Source organism: Pleurodeles waltl, chromosome 4_2 (assembly GCF_031143425.1).
Source record: "Pleurodeles waltl isolate 20211129_DDA chromosome 4_2, aPleWal1.hap1.20221129, whole genome shotgun sequence".
Taxonomy (NCBI): Eukaryota; Metazoa; Chordata; class Amphibia; order Caudata; family Salamandridae; genus Pleurodeles; species Pleurodeles waltl.
The window spans coordinates 1,019,847,911-1,019,859,234 of NC_090443.1; the positions used below are offsets into that span (position 1 = coordinate 1,019,847,911).

At 45.0% G+C, this 11,324-nt stretch overlaps 1 protein-coding gene across 1 annotated transcript in view; it reads right to left on the reverse strand.

The window, feature by feature from the left end:
• The window catches only part of LOC138293603 (acyl-coenzyme A amino acid N-acyltransferase 2-like), an 81,621-nt gene extending 71,991 nt beyond the window's left edge, over positions 1-9,630 (reverse strand). The window contains exon 1 of the mRNA XM_069232873.1: positions 9,558-9,630. The gene's annotated coding sequence lies outside the window, so the exon portion shown is untranslated. The remainder of the gene's footprint in view (positions 1-9,557) is intronic.
• Between the last annotated feature and the right edge of the window lie 1,694 nt (positions 9,631-11,324).

Sequence of the window (11,324 nt, forward strand, 5' to 3'; positions counted from 1 at the left end):
AAGCAGGGCTTGCGCGCTGCTACACTCAACCTAAAAAGAGGTCTTAGGGTGGACCCTTGAGGTACCCCGAAGTTAAAGAGTGAGGCTTTAAACTATGATGATGTGTATAAACCTGGAATGTGCGGTCTTGGAGGAAGGATCTCAACAAAGACATGACAATGCCCTGTACTCCCATTTCCGCTACACTTAAAAGAAGCGTGGTGTGATTACAGTGTCACTGTGCACTGTGATCTAAGACAGTGGTTCCCAACCTTTTGACTCCCGAGGACCCCCACTGAATCACTGTTGAAAGCCGGGGACCCCCAAGCAACTTGTACAATTTAAATTTCAAGAATTAAAACAGTAATTTGCAAAAAATACACAAACAAGAACCCACCAAACAAATACTTAAATTACTAAAGATATAATTATTTTATTTTGAAAATATGTTAAAAAATCAAAAGATTTTAATGGGAAGGTCGATACTGCATCTCGATGACTAACTTTTCAATGTTTGGTTTTATGTAGGGAAGCAGAATCCTAAGGTTAGATTCTACATTTCCCAAGCCATTTGTTTCTATTTTTAGGTACATAAGATCTGAGAAGCTTTTTCACATATAAATGTGGTGGGGAAAGGAAGTAAAACCATAAGGGCCTCTCTTCTCTCCATAACCTCTCTGTCACATGTAATTCATTTGTTTAATAGCACCTCTCATACCACTGTAGGGTGTCGGAGCGCTTTACGGTGGACTACAAAGTGTAGTATTCACATGTCATCTATACTGGTAGGCATTTTGTAAGCGTGCTTAGTTTGGAGATGTTCAAACTCGGGATTCAGAACATAACACTGTGGTTAGCGTTGACTTTAATAATAAGAATGCATGCCTTTGCAAGCAAACATTTTTTAACACAAATTTCTAATTTATGCCAGGCGGGTTGCATGCAGCTCTTTGACTGCAGTTCATAGCTCTCTGTGCTACATTACGATTGTAATTTATGAAATGCACAGTGACAAAATAATCTGTCACAAAAGCAGTAACCCACTGTGCTGTGCACATAAAATATTGTTCTTTGCATAATGTACGTTCTTTGCAGCAGGCATGTTAACCCTCTGCGCTACCTTAGATGAGTCAGAACTATCGCTAGTCAAACCTCCCATCTCTCTCCTGCAGGAACATTAATCATAAGAGTTCTCTTGACCTTTTCATTTTTTGCATGAAAGTTGGTGGATGAATTTGCAGTGCTTTTTAAACTGCTGCATAAATAAAGTAATGAATAGAAAAACACGCTCGTGTTTCTGGGAGGCCCCAGCTGGAGAGGTGTCTTCCTGCCAGCTCAGGCCTGCGGACCCCCTGGGAATGTGTCACGGACCCCTGGGGGTCCGCAGACCACAGGTTGGGAACCACTGATCTAAGAGGATAGGTGCAGCAGTGCCACTAGTATTTAACTGATGCCTGAGGTATCTAGTAACACAGAGAAGGGCTGAGTCAGTGCTGTGACCAGCTCTAAAGCCTGACTGTGAAGGGTGAAGTAGGCCATTTAGTTCAGTTAATGATGTAAGTTGCTGATTTATGTTTCTTTCTCACACTTTGGCCAAAGTAGGCAAGAGAGATATGGGTCTATCGCTTCACCATATAAATTGGTCAAGATTTGGCTTTTTCAGATGTGGGGTGACCAAGGCAAGTTTCCAGGATTCCGAAACTCTGTGAGAGATGCATTCAGAAGTTGGATACATTTCTCCAAGGCAGAACAGGTAAGCTTGCCAAGCACCGAAGGGGGACAAGGGTCAAGTGGAGAGCCTGATTTGATGGACGCAAGAAGCGATGTAAAAGAAGGCCTGTCTATGAGGTGAAACACCCCACAAACGCAGGACACGCTGGAATGACCTAAATGTACTGGATGTCCGTCACTTTTTTGAAGAAAAAGTCGTCTAACTCCTCAAACAGAGATTGTAAGAGTTGGGTAACAGGAGCGATGTTGGCCCGGGTCAGAGAGTGTTTTAACTACCTGAAAAAGTGTTTTAGGGCAATTTTGGGCCACAACTATTTTATCGGAGTAAAAAGAGGCTCTGGCGACACAACAGTTTTCTTGATAGTCCTTTAAAGCTGACTTACACTTCTGAGCCAAAACCAAAACATATGGACTTTAGTCCACCCTGGTCCTTACGGTAAATGTGTTTATGGAATTACTGTTTAGCAATCTAATCCAGTACTTGTTTCATTAAGCTTGGAATGATGAAAGGCTGAGTTGGCCTTGGCAGTGTATGCATGAAATTCCTTGCAGTGCTGGAAACGTAGGATGCTCTTGCCCGTTTTTGCATTTCTTCCGCTGAGGACTTGCCATCTGCAAGCACACAAGTAGAACATCTCCAAACTGCAACTGCACCCACTGAGTGGGCAGCCAGGGCCCCCTGACAAGGCTATGGGGAGACAGGTGGTTGATCTGGCTTAACAGAACTCTAACTTGAGTCTCTATGACTTGGCTTCCATTTCGTACGCTATTTCTTCTCTCAGTATGTCCCCTTAGGGGGGTCTAATGGCAAAACAACAAGCTGATGGATCCAATTCTTGAATTAATCTCAGCCACAGGCAATTGCTCAGGCCGCTTCCCATCCATCATTTTTTCGTCCACCATGCCACCCCAGTTTGGACCCAGCCATTTGCAAATCAGTCTTGAACCTGCTCCCCATGTGAACAGTCCATCCCAAACCGATAGGGGTGGCCTAGTGCCCACAGCTACCTAAGAGGCACTCTTCCCCACACTAGGACCCCTAACCCCTTCCAAAATAACAAAAAAAGTGGTTGCTGAGGATGTCACCGATGTCCTGAGGTGTTTTCCCACCCCTTCATGGACATCATCTTCTCAGAGCTTCTGAAGACTTTGGCTCCTGACCGGGAAGGGAGGCGAAATCATGTGGGGCATGTGGTGTTAACGCGTCCCTTTATGATAATTTATTACACATCAGGACTCGTTTTAGGCCAATGAATCTTTTGACCTAGTTGAGAGACACCTTAGGACAAGATAGCTAATCAATATGTCAATCAATACGTCAATAATGTCATCAGTATTTATCATAACAATACATTTCACTTTAATTAAAGTCACTAATCAATTCAAAGCACTACCATGACCTTGCAGTCATGAATAACCACACCAGTTTAGTAGAATTTTAGGAGGTTTTATTCCCTATTGATTACAATTCTAAAAGCAGATACGTCAATCTCAAAACCAAGAAACATAATAGCATAGTCACGATATGGCAACTTTGATAAGATTTAATTAAGGCGAGAATCACAAACATCAAAACATATTACAGCGTAAACATAGATCAACTTTAGCAGAGAGTCAATAACGCGTCAGTTCAACAAAGCATAGATTCGGTCGTTTGTCTATTTTGCGTCAATTTAGTGAACACCTATCCTACCCACCGATTAGCATTAGCATGTTGGGCTTCATGCAACACAATTTAGGACACCAATTTGGAAAACATCTAACTATGGTCTCTGTCAAAAGTAAGCAGTTGGTACCTAGAAAGAAAAAGCAAACAGACAAATCACAAATGCATTGTCATAATTACCCTCCAAAGTTTAGGTCAAGTCACAGGTTCAGTCTTCGTCTTCAGGACATCAGTCAAATCGCCATCCGTCAGAAGTCAGCTCCGGGGCAATGATGGGGGCACTTCCCTCATAAGGAGGCAAAGTGTAAATGGGCAATCTAAGGACGAGGATGGTTGTAAGCGAACCAATAAGTCACCAAACAGAGTGACAAAGTTTCTGGATAAAATCAATAGCATTCCCTAAACCACCTAAATGGCTCCCCGTGTCATGGGTTTTTATCCCTTTTCCGTTGTACATTCCCCTAATATTTGATTGGTCCGTGTTTATACCCCACTATCTTTAACCTATCAGAAAATACATTAGGGCATTAATCTTTCACCCCATATTATTTTACAAGTCTCTCATTGGTTCTCCTGTTCGATGTCTTCAGAGGTGGCACCTCCGGTATGATTTAATCTTTCTGTAATTCTTTGCACATCTGTTGGTGAGTAGCTCCATTGTCTTCACCGGCTTGAATGACCTTGTACATTACATTAATCTACACTGTTGCATTTTGTTTAATATCACCCTACAAGCAATGAAGAATGCATGAGAACGGATCTAGCATGGTTACATTCGGCTTCTGGTTTTGAAGCAAACAAGAGGTCATGTCCTTTTGTGAGTCAGCACACTGCAAGATAGGAAAAATACATTTAATATGAGAGCCAAGCAGCTAAGCTTCGGCTCAAGCTAACCTAAGGCCTACAAGGATTTCAGCACAAATTCAGTAACACAGTGATTAATAATTGGTATAGAACTTATTCAATATAATAATACATAAACATTTTAGTAATCATTATTAGTTTACGTATAGATTGGTGGCCACTCCCTGTGGTCACCTTTCAAGTGCACGTTTAAGAAAAATTTACTATTACAGTTTCTATGCGGCATAATCACACATTAATTCATAAAACTTTTCATGTTAATAGAGTTTATATACGCTACGCTCTCTCAATGGCACCATGTGAGTTGGCAGGTCTGGATTCAACCATCAATGGCGTAGTTTAAGATGAGGATTACCTCCTCCCAATACCTCTCCAGTCCAGGGCAACCACAGACCATGTGGAAAAAACCTACAACTAGAGCATAGAACAGCTTCTACGACAGAGTATCTATTAATGTTCGTGGTGTAATATAAGCTTTGGATACAAAATGTAACCGTATCAGCTTAATGCGAGCATTGCTGAGACCTTTGGTGTGGCACTCAGTATGCTTTCCCATGTTGACATGATGGTCAGTATCCACTGTCCATTTATCCCTCAGCACATCTAGGAAGCCCCTTGAGAGGGCAAGGATTGCCCAGCACAGCGAAGACACTGTTTTCATCCCCTTAGCCACAGTATTAGTTGCAGCTCCTTGTGTGGGTAAGGTGTCTAATCACACTGCCGCCACACACGTTTCACCCTTGATACCAGGGATCTATGTATTGCTCGCACTTAGGGTCTTGAATGTATCTGGAAGTTCCACCCTGATATGTCACCCATCAAAGTTAATCCTTTTAAATTACAAGATACTAGGCCCCCTAACCAATACACAACCTCAGCAGTTCCAGCAGAGATATCTTAGCCGTGTAAGGTGTCCGTGTGTGTGTGCCCTGTAGGCACCTAGGCAACAATATTTGAGGGCATTCAGCAATATTGGCAGAGCTCTCTTTCTTCTTTGAGTTTGAAAAGGGTGCTCATCATTTCCCTCCCTGTACGGGTATCTGTACTTCCCATCTTCCCTCGTCTTTGTAGCTGAATAATACAACTCATAGTCCGGGACACCTAGCCCACCATTTGCCGCTGGCAACCGCAGTTTATTTAATACCACTCTGCACTTTCTATTGCTCCACACTATGTCCACCAGAACAGCACCTAAGTCTCAATAAACCCCCCAGGACTTCAAATTGGCAAAACAAGTAAGACCACCATTTTCAGCAGTAATACCCTTCTGGCTACAGAGAGTGGCTTGTGGCAGCCAAAACGTTCATGTAACCCTGAGACAAGATGTATGTATATATGTATGTATATATGTTAGTATGTGCAGTGCTCTGTGCAGTCAACGGCAAGCACAAAATTGAATGATGTGACAGGTAGCTGGTTTGTGAACTGTTAATGCATTGGTGTGTCTTCTACTCTTTCCTGAATTGGAGAAGAGCTAGATAGTCCTGATGGATATGACGGATGCTCTTCCAGATCCTGGATACACAGATGCTTTTTTACACATCAAAGTCTGCAGTTTTATGGTTTCTAGGCTGCAGGTGCACCAGAGGTGGTGAGCTTATCTGTAAAACAAGCTGTGGTGCTGGCTGTGATGCCTTGTAAATGAAGATCTAGTGATCCCATAGTAGAAAGAATGCTAAAGGCTCCATAACTGGCTTATTTACTGCCCGTTTAGGTGCTTTGTAGGCTGTGCACCTTTATCATGTGCATTTGCATGATATGTAAGTATATAATATTTCTGTATTGCTAACCTAGCCAAAAGCCATCAGAGCGCTGTACATGGTCATAGGCAAACAAAGCCAATAAGTAATAAGAGAGGAAGCTGAGTTGTGGACAGTTAATCCGCTGTGATGTAGTGTTCTTTAAGGAAGTGAGTCTTCATCTCTGTCGTAAACTGGAACAGTGCTGGGCCGGTCCTGATGGATAAAGGGATGCTTTCCCATATCCTGGGTTGCATAAATGGAAAAGGGTTGTTGTCTTGCTTTTTGTCTTTTCTACACGTCAGTGTTTGCAGTCAGATGTCACCCTGGCTGCAGTGTTGCCGAGAGCCACCAGTGATTGTGAGCTTGCCCGCAAGAAGAGCAAAGGTGCTAGTTCATATTACTTTGTAAATGATGGGAGTGATATGATCATAATTCTTCAGGCTTTGGATGAGACATGTTGCGGCATGTAGGATGCCCCTAACAGGTGCCAGGATGTAGTCTGGGAAGCAATGGAGTAGGTGCGAGATCCACCATCCAGATGTGACAGTACAAGGTCTTGATCAGCAGTGCTAAAGTTGCTTTCTGGAAGAAATTATTTGACTTTCTTCAGAAGAGAGATCTGGTACCATGCTGTGCTTCTTTTGTTCTGCCCATGGTGAATTCAAGTGACTTGGCACTCAGTAAGAGTTGGAGTTCAGGACTAGGTTTGCACAGTATCTTGTTTGATATCCATGGCAAATACCAGAAATTCTGTCTTTGTTGGGTTGAGCTTCACGTAGCGCTGGGCGTCCAGTTCTGAATGATGTGCTAGCAGTGTTTGAGGTATTGGATGTCTGAAGTAGAGGAGACTTACAGCGACACTTGAGTAACATCAGCGTATTGATGAAACTTGATGCTGTTATCTGTGAGTAGAAAGCCAATTGGTTGCATTTAAATGTTTTAGATGACAGGAATCTTGGGTGACTCCACACGTGATATGGCTCTTTTGTGATCTGGGGATGGACATGTGAACAAATTGGTGTTGGTTGGAAAGGTGAGAGGAAGCACGTCTTGTGAATCCCATGTGATACTCCTGGGCGTGTGTGAGGGTCGGATGGCTGACCATGTCGAAGGCAGCTGAGGGGTTCAGCAATATCAGGAGGCTCAGTTCATCTTCATCTGTAGTCAGGAAGGAATTGTGTACGATGTGCAGGCTGTCGGTCTCTGAGCTGCATCACGATCTGATGCCAGGATAGTAGTTATGTAGCTGGGCAGCACTGATGTCATCATAGGTTGCTTTTTCAATGATCTTGCTGCTGATGCTAGGTGGAGTCATGTTGCACTTTCAGCTGTGTAAATCTACTGCACACTGATTACAGCACAATACACAAGTTGGCCCTTTCCGTTGCCTCAATGTGCATGACAGTCATGTGTGAGGATGATCAAGGGTGAAGCTTCAGGTGAGGGTGTTTGGGGTGCCAAACCTCCCTAATAAATCAATTTTATGATAAATAGTTGGAAGCTCAGCACGGACAAGACCTCGCAATGGAATGGCACTTGGGGGCCTGCTGAACTCGGCCCTTCCCCTGCCCTGACAGACCACACCCACAACCTCTGCATCATCTTGGACAGCAAGTTATCTATGCAGAAAAAGGTAACCACAGTCTTGTCCGCCTGCTTCCACATCCTACATGTGCCCCACAAGATTTTCAGGTGACTCCCAATCAGCACCAGACTGACCATCACTCAAACCCCCGTCACCAGCAGACTGGACTATGGTAACACTCTTTACATAGGAATCACTGCACGCCTTCAGAAGAGACTACAGACAATACAAAACTCTGTCACTCAAGCCCTCGTCACCAGCAGGCTGGACTACAGCACGCCTCCCGAAGAGACTAAAGACAATACAAAACTCAGCGGCAAGACTCATACTTGACCTCCTCCGACGGACTCACATCACCTCACTGCTTAATTTGTGCTTGTTGTTTCCAGTGCTGAGCACCAGCACTTATGTTTGAGGGCTGGCGCTTAGTCTTCTGCCTCAAGCATTTGTGCGAGCAAAAGACACATATGGGAAAGACGGAGGAAGAGAAAACCGAAAAAGCGTCACAAAGAGAGAAAGTAGAAAGCTGCAAGAGAGAGCTGAAGGGGCAGGGAGTGGCTGTAAATAGATTGAAGAGGCCCGAGATGGCTTCAGGATAACGCTGCCTCAGTATTCCATGTTCGCACATTTAATTGCAGTAGCCGCATGTTTAAAAGGCGGGCTTTGGGCACCGGCACCTTTTTATTTACAAATTAAGCACTGCATCACCCCACACCCCAGGAAGCTACACTGGCTCCTGCTCCAGAAGAGATGCCAGTTCAAGATGCTGACCTATGCACACAAAAGCCCTGCACAACAACAGACCAGCATACATCAACAAACTAAAAACCTTTTCACCAAGCAACCAGACACCTGCAATCTGCCTCCCTTCTCCTTGCAAACGCCCGCGGATCTGCCAGTCTAACAACGGAGGATGCCTCTTCTCTCACCTGAGGGTCAAAGCCTGATACAACCTTCCCTTACACATCAGGAATGCTGCATCGCTCCAGGAATTCAGAAAAGGACTCAAAACATGGCTCTTTGAATGAACATAGCGCCACGAAGCAGCTAGCCTCACGGGGGATTTGCTGCGCTTTATAAATCCGGATTGCTTGGTACAGGTGCTTTTAGTCAGGTATGGTGCGCTATCTTTCGTATTTCACCAGGAATTTTTACACACACAGACAAAACACACACACGCTCTCCCTCTCTGTCTGGAAAGACTTTGAGAATGTTGGGTATTTCACAAAATAATGTGCTTTTTCTCACTTAGGACCCCTACCAATCTGCATTTCTCTCCCTTTCGCTGTCTCCTATCCCCTCTTGTGCGCCCTCCTTGTCAAGTAGTGTATTTTAACATGTTGGGAAATCTGAAGCCCCCCCCCACCTCTCAAAAAAAAGAAATCTTACAGCCCGAGCTACGCCGCTGACAATGATACAGTTTTCCTGCTGCAAGCAAGCCCTGTAACCTGTTTGGAATAATCTGCACTCATCCCCTTGCAGGCCAGAGCTTTCATTAAGAACAGATTAACAAATCTGGGCTACCCTGCCCCAGGTTTGACTAGTGATTTATGAACTCTGGTTGCCCAAATATCTATCCTTTCTCGTGCTGTGGATGGATTCGTCTGGAATCAGGAGACAGTACCCTCAAGATGCCTGCACTGTGGGCATCACTTGAGCTCACGTGCCATTTGGTGGTCCCCTCACCTCCAGAGAGGAAGAGGTGCCCTGCGCTGATTGGCTGAAAGTTGTGATTGTAACCATGGCACCTTAAACCATGAGTTCGTGTGCCTAATCAGAGAATACCAATACATCCACGTTTAAAACACAAACACAATATCATTAATCCAGAATCCGACAGCGTTTCGAGACCATATGAATGGTTACTACGTGTCACGCAATATACTTAACATAGGTTACAGAAATTGTAATATGTAACGGATAGAGACGTATACGTATAAAGATATTCACTTTCCTCGAGCCATAAGGAACACCGTGGCCCCTTCCTTACCTGCGTGCAGAAGCAGCGCCTAGAAGCCTTCACTCTCTTCTCTGGTTCTGGGGAACGATGGCGCCCAAAGAGCCTGCCCCGTAGAGCAGCTGTAGTGAGAGGGCCAATCACGTTCTCCCTTCTGCGCCCACCTCTCCACGATCCAAAGGTGACAGGGCAGCGCTCCTGTCGATCATTGACAAACCCGCGCCCTCCCCCAGTCCAAGGGAGACTGTGTACTGTGGAAGCTCGGGGATGCTAGCAGCGTGGCCGAGTGGAGCCAGCTGACCAGTGGTTTTCTCTGGCATGACAGGCATTTGGTTGCCGAGTCTTATAAAACACGAACAAATGGGCAGTGTTTTTCTCTGGGAAAGGTGCCTGTCCCTTTGCACTGCTCTTTCCTCCAGTGTCCCGCCCCTCGTTAAGTACCCATCATAAGGTCACTGCAGGCTGACTTTGAGCAAACTATGGCACAGCAACCAGAGGTTCGGCTATAACTGAAAAACAGCTTCTATAAATTCGAATCCAAAGCTCATAAGACACGTTTTCACAAAGGTATTTTAAGACAGCATCCTATTTGTCAATTTCCTGGTTCCCTCTGTTCAGGACAATTTGCCTGTGAAATATTTATAATTGCAAGCCCAGAAATATGCTTCTGCCCCATTAATGACTGAGGGTACAATATAGTTTACCCATTTGGATGTTGCTAAATATTAATGGGTCAGGCTGACCTCACATACAGGTCTCAAAATATTAGGCTTAATGGCAGTGCCAAATTTGAGCCCCTGGTTGCAGGTGGAGCTCAGTTGCACTATTTTCTGGGGGTTCCTCACTCATTTTTCCTCATCAGTCTTTGTTCCAGAAACAAGAGAGAGAAAAACACAAAAGGGGGAAAGGTGAAAGAGAAAGATGGAAAAATTATTAAAAAGGGAGAACATAAAAAACGAAAAAGACCCTGTAAGAGTCAGACAAAGGGGCCGGGAGTGCCTGGTGGTGGGTGAAGGTGGCACACAGTAGAATCACGTCCAGGCAGTCTTGGTATTCGGCTCTCCAGATATTTGAAATTGCCAGGCACAAACTCCTCTAAATCACTGAAGCTGGCTAAAAATGACCCCCCCCCGTCGCAGTGGGAACTCCAAGGGATATAGGGCCAATGCTTTAGCATCATCTACTACCCTTTGGTCACGCTGTGTAGTAGGGCCAACTGAACATGTCTGAACTGAGAAGATGGACAGAAAACCTCAGTGCTGGCACCTGTGTTGGAAGGCAGAGCTGAAGCTTTGGTGGGCTTTTACGAGCCCCAGCCTCTCAGATGAAACATTGTTGGTACTTGAGCTCAAGTGTCCTAAAGAAGCTGGTGCGCACAGTCTCAGACAGCTCTTCACTGGGGTACCTGCCTCCACGGAACAAGGCCATCATGCAGGCCAATGTGTCCAAACGCTGATCTACGTCAATGCTTCAGCAGCAGCGAAAACACCAGACCCCTAAGCAGGCCAATGTGTCCAAACGCTGATCTACGTCACGGCTTCAGCAGCAGCGAAAACACCAGAACCATCATGCAGGCCAATGTGTCCAAACGCTGATCTGCGTCACGGCCTCAGCAGCAGCGAAAACACCAGACCCATCATGCAGGCCAATGTGTCCAAACGCTGATCTACTTCACTCACGGCTTCAGCAGCAGCGAAAACACCAGAGCCATCATGCAGGCCAATGTGTCCAAACGCTGATCTACGTCACGGCTTCAGCAGCAGCGAAAACACCAGACCCCTAAGCAGGCCAATGTGTCCA